Here is a 12,956-nt window from a genome sequence, read left to right as displayed (position 1 = left end):
GAATGTACCCTGTACGTTCACATGGGGGGGGGGGGGGGCAAACCTCCAGCTGTTTCAAAACTACAACTCCCAGCATGTACTGACAGGCCGTGCATGCTGGGAGTTGTAGTTTTCCAACAGCTGGAGGCACACTGGTTGGAAAACCTTCAGTTAGTTTCTGTTACCTAACTCAGTATTTTCCAACCAGTGTGCCTCCAGCTTTTGCAAAACTACAACTCCCAGCATGTACTGATCACGGAAGGGCATGCTGGGAGATGTAGTTATGCAACAGCTGGAGGTACGCAACTACAACTCCCAGCATGCCGATACAGCTGTTTGGGCATGCTGCGATTTGCAGTTTTGCAACATCTGGAGTAGTACAATTTAGAGACCACTGAACAGTGATCTCGAAACTGTGGACCTTCAGATGTTGCAAAACTACAACTCCCAGCATGCCCAGACAGCAAACAGCTGTGTGGGCATGCTAGGAGTTGTAGTTTTGCAAGATCTAGAGGGCAGTATAGAGATCACTGTGCAGTGGTCTCTAAACTGTAGACCTCCAACTGTTGCAAAACTACAAATCTCAGCATGCCCACACAGCAAACAGCTGTCTGGGCATGCTGGGAGTTGTAGTTTTGCAACATCTGGAGGGCTACAGTCTAGAGACCACTATGGTGGTCTCAGACTGTAGCCCTCTAGATGTTGCTAGGCAACTACTTACCGGCTTCCGTCGCATCCAGGGAGCCGTCCTCTTCTGTCGCACGCCGCCCGCAGTTCTCCGTCGCCCGCAGCCTCCGGAGGGGTAAGTGGACATCGGCGCCCAGTCCTCTTCATTTTCCCCGTTCTGGCCCACGTATTGTGGGTGGGCAGGACGGGGAAAACGAAAGTAAAGCCCCCCGCCCCCGATCTGCTAATGGTGGTCGTGCCTAGACCACCAATAGCAGAGATAGGAGGGGTGGCACCCATGCCACCTCACTCCTATCGCTACAGGGGGATCGTGGGTGTCTTAAACAACCGCGATCCCATTATATTACAGGTCACCGGGTCACCATTGACCCGTAATGACCCGGAATCGACGCAAATCGCAAGTGTGAATTCACTTGCGATTTGCGCCGATCGCCGACATGGGGGGGGGGGTCTAATGACCCCCTGGGCATTTGCACGGGGTGCCTGCTGATAGGGGAACGAAATTCCCACGGGCGTATGGATACGCCTTTCGTTCTTAAGTACCAGGACGCAAGGGCGTATGCATACGCCCTTCGTCCCCAACAGGTTAAGGCATATGGGTAATATACAGAAGGCTCTAATGCTCAAAAACCCCTTCTTAAAGGGGTATTCTAGATTTTTTTTTTATTTGACTATGCTACAGGGGCTGTAAAATTAGTGTAGTTCATAATATAGTGTCTGTACCTATGTTTCATGGTAGTCTCACAATTCTTGTGTGATTTTTGCATCGTCTCATGTTTTCCTAGGTTGCAGTGCGGCTTGAGACATTACATCCCTAGTCAGGTGATCAGAGGGAGCCTGTCTTTGCTTTAATGGGTAGAGTGACTGCTTGGCGGGAGGAAGATCATTCTGTTTTTGCAAAAGCTGGAGGCACCCTGGTCAAAAAACACTGGTCTATTGCATTGAAGAGAACACAGGTGTGTTTCAATGGGTGGGGTGGCCGTGGATGTGTGTGAGGGAGAAAAGAAACTTCACACAAACAAGGAATGATGCCTGCCAAGCATTATGCACCCGCTCTTGCTGGTGATTCCTTACCCAGGGCCAGCGTTGGGGGGGGGGGGGGGGGGGAGGGCATCCTAGGCAGTTGCCTAGGGCCCTCATCCAAAAGGGGGTCCCTGAAAAGCTTTAGGGCATTACTAACAATATTGCATTTCGCGCAAAATCACGGTAAAATCGCGGCGTTTTTTTGCCACGATTTTACCGCGATTTTGCGCAAAATGCAGTATTCATGGCTTAAATGGACACGGTCACCAACTTTATTTTTTGATATGTTGTAGTACTTATGTACTACAACATATCTCTAATATATTGTAATTATTTTTTTTTTTTTATTAACAGGGTGAAATTTACGTTTAAAAACCGGCCACTAGGGGTCACCCTCCTAGTGGCCGGCTGCAGCCTGGCGTGACGTCACGCCTGAAAAAGGACTGATTTTGGCCTGGCAATCAGTCCTTTTTCATTTAGGCTGCTCTCGCTCCCTGCCTGTCAATCAGACAGGCGGGAGCGAGCACATTGGCTCCCCGCCCACTCCTCCCGCACATGTCGTCGCCGCCGCTGCCGGACTCTGCAGGTATCAGAACGGAGGGAACGGGGTATGCGGGGAGGGGGGTTTGTGATGGAGGGAACGGGATATGCGGGCGGGTGGGGGTTTATGATGGAGGGAACGGGGTATGGGGGTTTGACGGAGGGAACGGCCTAGCGCCGTAGCGCCGCATGACACTAACTTATAGTTTATTTACACAGGGTGCCTCCAGATGTTTCACTACTACAACTCCCAGCATGCCCTGACAGCCAATAGATGTCAGGGCAAGCTGGGAGTTGTAGTGGTGAAACAGCTAGAGGCACCCTGTGTAGATAAACTAAGGGCGGAAGTCCCCCCCAGCAGGCATCGGTGACGTGGTGCCTGCTGGGGAAGTCTGCCTTGTAGAGAGCACACTACCAGGCAGACAAAAAGTTATTTTTAATATAATAAAAAGAAAAATGAAAAGCAGGGAGGGGGTTAGGGATAGATTGGCAATAGGCAGGGACAGAAAAAAAAATAGGATGGTGGGAGCTACTCTTTAACCTCTTCAGGACCCATGACGTATGCATACGTCATCACACCCTGGGTCTTAAGGACCCATGACGTATGCATACGTCATGGCATTTTCCGGTCTCTGCCGATCGCCGGGCAGAGATCGGAACCGGATGCCTGCTGAAAGCCTTCAGCAGGCATCCAGGGCAAACGCCGAGGGGGGCCATGTAGGCCCCCCATGTCGGCGATCGCCGCAAATCGCAAGGGAAATCGCCCTTGCGATCTGCGGCGATACCGGGCTGATCGGGTCTCTGGGAGCCGACCACCCGGTAATTTCGCATGATCCCGGCTGTCACAGACAGCCAGGACCATGCTGAAGTATCGGAGCGAGGTGGCAAGCCTGCCACCTCCTCCTATTCCCTGCGATCTGTCGGTTAGTTAACCGACCAATCGCAGGAGGGGGGGCGGTTACTTCCTCCCGTCCTGCCCGGCCCCTGAAAGTCCGGAGAGGACGGGAGGAAGACCGGAGGACGCGGCGGGGGACGGGGGAGTGCTGGGGACCGGCCCCGGTACTTACCTCGTCCCTGAAGACCCGGATCCAGACGATGAAGACGGCGGCGGCGACAGGTGAGTAGATCTTCAGCCGCGGTCGGGCCCTTTACAGCAATGCACGTCGCCGTAAAGCGACATGCATTGCTGTAATAGGACCCTGTAAACTACAACTCCCAGCATGCCCAGACAGCCCTTGGCGTCTGGGCATGCTGGGAGTTGCAGTTTTGCAACATCTGGAGGTCCACAGTTTGGAGACCACTGTGCCCTTCCAGATGTTGCAAAACTACACATCCTCAGCATGCCCTTACTGTCCAGGCATGCTGGGAGTTGTAGTTCTGTAACATCTGGCCCTTCAGATGTTGCAGAACTACAACTCCCAGCATGCCTGGACAGTTTTGGCATACTGGGAGTTGTAGTTTTGCAACATCTGGAAGGGCACAGATTGGGAACCACTGTATTAGTGGTCTGCAAACTGTAGTCCTCCAGATGTTGCAAAACTACAACTCCAAGCATGCTGGGAGTTGTAGTTCGGCAACATCTGGCTCTAAAGATGTTGCCGAACTACTACTCCCAGCATGCCCGAGAATGTTTGGGAGTTGTGGTTTTGCAACAGCTGGAGGCACACTGGTTGGGAAACATTGTTTCCTAACTCAGTGTTTCCCAACCCGTGTGCCTCCAGCTGTTGCAAAACCACAACTCCCAAACATTCTCAGGCATGCTGGGAGTAGTAGTTTTGCAACAGCTGGAGGTCCCCCCCCCTGTGAATGTACAGGGTACATTCACATGGGCAGGGGGCTTACAGTGAGTATCGGGCTGCAAGTTTGCGATGCAGCAAATTTTGCGCGGCAGCTCAAACTCGCTGTAACCCCCCGCCCGTGTTACTGTACCCTAAAAACACTACACTACACTGCCACAAAATAAAATAAAAAGTAAAAAACACTACATATACACATACCCCTACAAAGCCCCCCTCCCTCCCCAATAAAAATGAAAAACGCCTGGTACGCCACTCTTTCCAAAATGGAGCCTCCAGCTGTTGCAAAACAACAACTCCCAGTATTGCCAGACAGCCGTTGACTGTCCAGGCATGTTGGGAGTTTTGCAACAGCTGGAGGCACCCTGTTTGGGAATCACTGGCGTAGAATACCCCTATGTCCACCCCTATGCAAATCCCTAATTCAGGCCTCAAATGCGCATGGCACTCTCACTTCGGAGCCCTGTCGTATTTCAGGGCAACAGTTTAGGGCCACATATGGGGTATCGCCGTACTCGGGAGAAATTGACTAACAAATCTTGGGGGTCTTTTTCTCCTTTCACCCCTTATGAAAAGGTGAAGTTGGGGTCTACACCAGCATGTTAGTGTAAAAAAATAAACTTTTTACACTAACATGCTGGTGTTGCCCTATACTTTTCATTTTGACAAGAGGTAAAGGGGAAAAAAGCCCCACAAAATTTGTAACGCAATTTCTCCCGAGTACGGAGATACCCCATATGTAGGCGTAAATTATTCTGGGGGCGCACAACAAGGCCCAGAAGGGAGAGTGCGCCATGTACATTTGAGGTGATTTGCACAGGGGTGGCTGATTGTTACAGCGGTTTTGACAAACGCAAAAAAAACAAAACCCCACATGTGACCCCATTTCGGAAACTACACCCCTCACGGAATGTAATGAGGGGTGCAGTGAGAATTTACACCCCACAGGTGTCTGACAGATCTTTGGAAGAGTGGGCTGTGCAAATTAAAAATGTTGTACAGCCCACTGTTCCAAAGATATGACAGACACCAGTGGGGGGTAAATGCTCATTTTATGCCTTGTTACGTTCCTCAAGGGGTCTAGTTTCCAAAACGGTATGCCATGTGGGGGTTATTTTGATGTCCTGGCACCATATGGGCTTCCTAAATGTGACATGCCCCCCGAGCAAAATTTGATCTCAAAAAGCCAAATATGACTCCTTCTCTTCTGAGCATTGTAGTTCGCCCGTAGTGCACTTCAGGTCAACTTATGGGGTACCTCCATACTCAGAAGAGATGTGGTTACAAATTTTGGGGGGTATTTTCTGCTATTAACCCTTGCAAAAATGTGAAATTTCGGGGGAAACACACATTTTAGTGATTTTTTTTTTTTTTACGTATGCAAAAGTCGTGAAACCCCTGTGGGGTATTAAGGCTCACTTTATTTCTTGTTACGTTCCACAAGGGGTCTAGTTTCCAAAATGGTATGCCATGTGTTTTTTTTTTTTTGCTGTCCTGGCACCATAGGGGCTTCCTAAATGCGACATGCCCCCGAGCAAAATTTGCTCTCAAAAAGCCAAATATGACTCCTTCTCTTCTGAGCATTGTAGTTCACCCATAGTACACCTCAGGTCAACTTATGGGGTACCTTCATACTCAGAAGAGATGGGGTTACAATGTTTGGGGGGTATTTTCTGCTATTAACCCTTGCAAAAATGTGAAATTTCGGGGGAAACACACATTTTAGTGAAATTTTATTTTTATTTTTTTACATATGCAAAAGTCGTGAAACCCCTGTGGGGTATTAAGGCTCACTTTACTCCTTGTTACGTACCTCAAGGGGTCTAGTTTCCAAAATGGTATGCCATGTGGGGGATTTTTGCTGTTCTGACACCATAGGGGCTTCCTAAATGCAACATGCCTCCCAAAAACCATTTCAAAAAAACGTACTCTCCAAAATCCCCTTGTCGCTCCTTCGCTTCTGAGCCCTCTACTGCGCCCGCCGAACACTTTACATAGACATATGAGGTATCTGCTTACTCGAGAGAAATTGGGCTACAAATATAAGTATACATTTTCTCCTTTTTCCCCTTGTAAAAATTCAAACATTGGGTCTACAAGAACATGCGAGTGTAAAAAATGGAGATTGTGAATTTTCTCCTTCACTTTGCTGTTATTCCTGTGAAACACCTAAAGGGTTAAAACACGGACTGAATGTCATTTTGAATACTTTGGGGGGTGCAGTTTTTATAATGGGGTCATTTGTGGGGTATTTCTAATATGAAGACCCTTCAAATCCACTTCAAACCTGAACTGGTCCATGAAAAATTGTGAGTTTGGAAATTTTGTGAAAAATTGGAAAATTGCTGCTGAACTTTGAAGCCCTCTGGTGACTTCCAAAAGTAAAAACACGTACATTTTATGATGCAAACATAAAATAGACATATTGTATTTGTGAATTAAAAAAAAATTATTTGGAATATCCATTTTCCTTACAAGCAGAGAGCTTCAAAGTTAGAAAAATGCAACATTTTCAAATTTTTCATCAAATTTTGGGATTTTTCACCAAGAAAGGATGCAAGATACCACAAAATGTTACCACTATGTTAAAGTAGAATATGTCACGAAAAAACAATCTCAGAATCAGAATGATAACTAAAAGCATTCCAGAGTTATTAATGTTTAAAGTGACAGTGGTCAGAATTGCAAAAAATGGCCGGGTCCTGAGGTGTAAAATGGCTGGGTCCTTAAGGGGTTGAGGCACTAACACTCCTCCCCCTGTCCTGAGCATTCTGGAGGAGCACTGCGTGCGTTCCACTATTCAGTAAACCCCCCTCACATCCTTATCATATTTAGTGGAGGAATGAACGCTGCTTGCGCTCCAATGCTCGGGGCCCTTGGCGATCGCTGCCAGCACATTTTTTATTTATTCTACTATGTGCGGCCCTGCAGGGCTGAGGAGGCCAAGGGCTCCTGGGAGCTCCTACTGACGTGACCCTGGGGCAGAAGCAAGGCAGCCTCTGCCAACCCGATCTCCAGCAATCATCTCCTGGGGCTTAGGAGAGGCTTTAGGTTGGGGATATGTATTGTATATGTGTGTATATGATTTTTTACGTGTACATGTATTATGTGTGCATGATAGATATATGTCTATGTATGTACGTACGTACGTATGATGGGGGATTCATCAACATCAGTGTATGGTAGAGCTTTTTTTTTACCCCTTTCTGCTGCGTGTATTTGTCATTTAACTGCGCAAAATGTACTAAACTTGCGCACGGGTCTCTGTGAATCATGTGCAGTAATAGAATCCAGCCCATCTCAGCTCTTGAAAAAAATATAAGGCAGACTTGTACGTGTGCTCGGAGCTGGTGTATATTTGCGCAAGAAAATGATACTTGCGTCCTATTAAAGACGCAGTTAATAAATTCATGTCTACCAGAAGAACGGCTCTACGGTATACCTGAAGGGTGACATCTTTAGAAAAAGTTCAACCAAAAAAGATGCACAAAAAGAACGCAGGAAATATCCTTGCTCAAGATTTTGCGCAAGAAAATACACCTAAAATGACTCTATATAGATTGATGAATCCCCCTGAATGTGTGTATGTGTGTTAGATGTCTATGTATATATGTATGTATGATGTGTGTATGTATGAGGTTTGTTACAATGTCACCCTAGTAGTAAGGAGATTACATGAGGAGGAGGTTTGTTACAGTTTGTCACCCTAGTAGTAAGGTGATTACATGAGGAGGAGGTTTGTTACAGTGTGTCACCCCATAAGTAAGGAGAGGACATGAAGAGGAGGTTTGTTACAGTCTGTCACCCCAGTAGTAAGGTGAGGAGGAGGTTTGTTACAGTGTGTCACCACAGTAGTAAGGTGGGAGTCAAGGGGCGGAAAAGTTAGCTTGGGGCGGGGGGGAGGGGGGTCAGGGGCAAAAAAATTGCTTGCCCAGGGTCCAATCAAAATTAAAGATGGCCCTTGCAGTATTGGTAGTGTAAGTATCAGTGGCAGATGTGGGGGGGGGGGTGGATTAATTTCCCCCATCACTAAAGGACATCCCTGTGTCCCGAAAGATCTTTTCGGGACACGAGGTTGCCCGCATTAACTCTCTGCAGCACTGCATTAACTTTAAAAACACAGGGGCGCACGCCAGAGATAGCGAACGCCAGGATGTCACTGACATCCCGTGCATGCGCCCATAGGAAAAGCGAGGAGGATGCACGGTAGCCAGCAGGGTAAGTCACCAGCGATGCGTCATCTTCAGTGCTCAGACCACTGCTCCTCTGGTCCCGGGACCTACTGCTATGGCCTATAAGCCAGGAGGAGCGGTGGTTGGAGCACTGAAGCAGGGCAATACATAGACATACAGCTTCCAGCCATAAACTATATATGGTTGTAGGCTGTATGTCTGTGGGGGAACATACTGCCAATCTAATGTGGGGGGACTATACTGCCAACCTAATGTGGGGGAACATACTGCCAACCTAATGTGGAGGAACTATACTGTCAACCTAATGAAAGGCAACTATAATGCCAACCTAATGTGGGGGGAACTATACTGCCAACCTAATGTGGGGGAACTATACTGCCAACCGAATGTGGGGGAACTATACTGCCAACCTAATGTGGAGGAACTATACTGTCAACCTAATGAAAGGCAACTATACTGCCAACCTAATGTGGGGGGAACTATACTGCCAACCTAATGTGGGGGAAACTATACTGCCAACCGAATGTGGGGGAACTGTACTGCCAACCTAATGAAAAGCAACTATACTGCCAGCCTAATGTGGGGGAAGTATACTGCCAACCTAATGTGGGGGAACTATACTGCCAGCCTAATGTGGGGGGATCTATACTGCCAACCTAATGTGGGGAGAACTATACTGCCAGCCTAATGTGGAGGGATCTATACTGCCAGCCTAATGTGGGGAGAACTATACTGTCAGCCTAATGTGGGGAGAACTATACTGCCAGCCTAATGTGGGGAGAACTATACTGCCAACCTAATGTGGGGGGGACTATACTGCCAACCTAATGTGGGGGAACTATACTGCCAACCTAATGTGGGGGAACTATACTGCCAAACTAATGTGGTGGGGAACTGTGCTGCCAACTTAATATTGGGGGGGGGGGAACTATGCTGCGTACTTAAAGGGGTAGTCCACTGCCCCAGTGCTCGGTACATTTTCAGCAGGCATGGGGCAGGCGAGGCGGGGGAAAGTGGTGGCAACAGCTGGAGGCACAAAATGGGTCGGGTCACCGGCGGATCCACAGATGTTTCCGGCACGGAAATTCCATTTTCTGTGTCCGCAGAGAATGCATGGCTGTCTATAAGACGCTGCATTCCTGTGCAGTCCTAGTACCGGCATATTATGTCGGTGTCCTGCAGTTTGCGGAATATCTGCACGGAGAATCTCCATGTGGACATTCTGTCTGTGAACTTAGCCTTATAGTATATGTGGGCGCTATTACTGATAGGTAGCATTGAAAAGGTCACTGTTTATCTGTGTGCGGTGACTATTTCTGTATAAAGAACAAGGTTACAATATAAGGTTAGGGCTAGATTGCAAAAATGAGTTGCACAGTCAAAGATTGCCATGTTGTTCTCCTTGAATCATGCTGAATCTCAGCTAATGTAAGTAAATATGGTCACACAGAGAAATCCAGCACAAATCAGTTCTTGCTCTTTAGGGGGTTTGTTAAACCCATAAAACAGCATCATAAAATGTATGGCTTTCTGTGACCCTGTGGTTTCCTGTGACCATCCATTTTATGATGCCGTTTTGCGCTGGATTTCTCGTCCTTACAAGTTGCTGTTGCTCCACAGGTGTCCGTGCACTTCGTTCTTGCAAAGGGGGGTGCTGAGCTGATCTGCACAAAATGGTGTCACATTGTGACCCCCAAATTACCACAGCCACAAATTCCTGGATGAAATTATTAAGTTTCACATGTTGTAGTCACAGCCATTTGCGATGTTCAGCTCAATCTCATTCACTCACATTAGCTGAGCAGCACAATTCAGGGGGCGCAACATAGTGATCTTTGATCACGCAATCTGGGGGCGCCCATTTTTCATTTTTGCCCAGGGCCTCACTTAGTCTAAAATCAGCCCTGTCCTTAACCCCCCCCCCCTTGCCTTCTACTCCCCCTTTATTACCCTCCCTTTCTTCAAAAGATCCTCCTTTGCTGACTCCCATTGTTGTTGGTTGTATTGGCTCCCTTAGGGACCATGCTCGCCATTCTGTGGTTTTACCATGTTTTTTCTTTTTACATACACGTGTATTGTTCATTGCACTGATATGCATTTTGTAAAGCTTGTTGTTTGATAAACTTTTGGTTCTTAATAAAAAAAATAAAAAAACAAGGAATGATGGGATTTGTAGTTTAACCCCTTAAGGACCGAGCCCTTTTTCACCTTAAGGGACCGGAGCGTTTTTTGCAATTCTGACCACTGTCACTTTAAACATTAATAACTCTGGAATGCTTTTAGTTATCATTCTGATTCCGAGACAGTTTTTTCGTGACATATTCTACTTTAACTTAGTGGTAAAATTTTATGGTAACTTGCATCCTTTCTTGGTGAAAAATCCCCAAATTTGATTAAAAAAATGAAAATGTTGCATTTTTCTAACTTTGAAGCTCTCTGCTTGTAAGGAAAATGGATATTCAAAATAAATTGTTTTGGGGTTCACATATACAATATGTCTACTTTATGTTTGCATCACCAAATTTATGAGTTTTTACTTTTGGAAGACACCAGAGGGCTTCAAAGTTCAGCAGCAATTTAGACATTTTTCACAAATTTTTCAAACTCGCTATTTTTCATGGACCAGTTCAGGTTTGAAGTGGATTTGAAGGGTCTTCATATTAGAAATACCCCATAAAAGACCCCATTATAAAAACTACACCCCCCAAAGTATTCAAAATGACATTCAGTAAGTGTATTAACCCTTTAGGTGTTTCACAGGAATAGCAGCAAAGTGAAGGAGAAAATTCAAAATCTTCATTTTTTACACTCGCATGTTCTTGTAGACCCAATTTTTGAATTTTTGCAAGGGGTAAAAAGGAGAAAATTTTTACTTGTATTTGAAACCCAATTTCTCTCGAGTAAGCACATACCTCATATGTCTATGTTAATTGTTCGGCGGGCGCAGTAGAGGGCTCAGAAGGGAAGGAGCGACAAATGGTTTTTGGGGGGCATGTCACCTTTAGGAAGCCCCTATGGTGCCAGGACAGCAAAAAAACACACATGGCATACCATTTTGGAAACTAGACCCCTCAGGGAACGTAACAAGGGGTAAAGTGAACCTTAATACCCCACAGGTGTTTCACGACTTTTGCATATGTAAAAAAAATATATTTTTTTTACCTAAAATGCTTGATTTCCCAAAAAGTTTACATTTTTATAAAGTGTAATAGCAGAAAATATCCCCCAAAATTTGAAGCCCAATTTCTCCAGATTCAGAAAACACCCCATATGGGGGTGAAAATTGCTCTGCTGGCGTACTACAGGTCTCAGAAGAGAAGGAGTCACATTTGGCTTTTTGAAAGCAAATTTTGCTCTGGGGGCATGCCGCATTTAGGAAGCCCCTATGGTGCCAGGATAGCAAAAAAAAACACACATGGCATACCATTTTGGAAACTAGACCCCTCAGGGAACGTAACAAGGGGTAAAGTGAACCTTAATACCCCACAGGTGTTTCACGACTTTTGCATATGTAAAAAAAATATATTTTTTTTTACCTAAAATGCTTGGTTTCCCAAAAATTTTACATTTTTAAAAAGGGTAATAGCAGAAAATACCCCCCAAAATTTGAAGCCCAATTTCTCCCGATTCAGAAAACACCCCATATGGGGGTGAAAAGTGCTCTGCTGGCGCACTACAGGTCTCAGAAGAGAAGGAGTCACATTTGGCTTTTTGAAAGCAAATTTTGCTCTGGGGGCATGCCGGATTTAGGAAGCCCCTATGGTGCCAGGACAGCAAAAAAAAAAAAAAAAAACACATGGCATACCATTTTGGAAACTAGACCCCTCGGTGAACGTAACAAGGGGTTAAGTGAATCTTTATACCCCACAGGTGTTTCATGACTTTTGTATATGTAAAAAAAAAATATTTTTTTTTACCTCAAATGCTTGTTTTCCCAAAAATTTTACATTTTTAAAAAGGGTAATAGCAGAAAATACCCCCCAAAATTTGAAGCCCAATTTCTCCCGAGTACGGCGATACCCCATATGTGGCCCCAAACTGTTGCCTTGAAATACGACAGGGCTCCAAAGTGAGAGCGCCATGCGCATTTGAGGCCTAAATTAGGGATTGCATAGGGGTGGACATAGGGGAATTCTACGCCAGTGATTCCCAAACAGGGGGCCTCCAGCTGTTGTAAAACTCCCTGCATGCCTAGACAGTCAGTGGCTATATGGCAATACTGGGAGTAGTTGTTTTGCAACAGCTGGAGGCTCCGTTCTGGAAACAGTGGCGTACCAGACGTTTTTCATTTTTATTGGGGAGGGGAGGGGGGCTGTGTAGGGGTATGTGTATATGTAGTGTTTTTTACTTTTTATTTCATTTTGTGTTAGTGTAGTGTAGTGTTTTTAGGGTACAGTCGCACGGGCGGGGGTTCACAGTAGTTTCTCGCTGGCAGCTTGAGCTGCAGCAGAAAATTTGCCGCAGCTCAAACTTGCAGCCGGATACTTACTGTAATCCTCCGCCCATGTGAGTGTACCCTGTACGTTCACATTGGGGGGGGGGGGGGACATCCAGTTGTTGCAAAACTACAACTCCCAGCATGGACGGTCTATCAGTGCATGATGGGAGTTGTAGTTTTGCAACCGCTGGAGGCTCCGTTTTGGAAACAGTGACGTACCAGACGTTTTTCATTTTTATTGGGGAGGGGAGGGGGCTGTGTAGGGGTATGTGTATATGTAGTGTTTTTTACTTTTTATTT

The 12,956-nt window shown here is 46.2% G+C and overlaps 1 protein-coding gene across 4 annotated transcripts in view; it reads right to left on the bottom strand.

The window, feature by feature from the left end:
• The window catches only part of LOC130282215 (solute carrier family 22 member 15-like), a 418,635-nt gene that overhangs the window by 231,745 nt on the left and 173,934 nt on the right, over nt 1–12,956 (bottom strand). The window lies entirely within an intron of this gene.

This window comes from Hyla sarda, chromosome 7, assembly GCF_029499605.1.
Source record: "Hyla sarda isolate aHylSar1 chromosome 7, aHylSar1.hap1, whole genome shotgun sequence".
NCBI lineage: Eukaryota > Metazoa > Chordata > Amphibia > Anura > Hylidae > Hyla > Hyla sarda.
The sequence above is the reverse complement of the archived record's forward strand: the minus strand, read 5'-3'. Positions and strand labels throughout refer to the sequence as shown.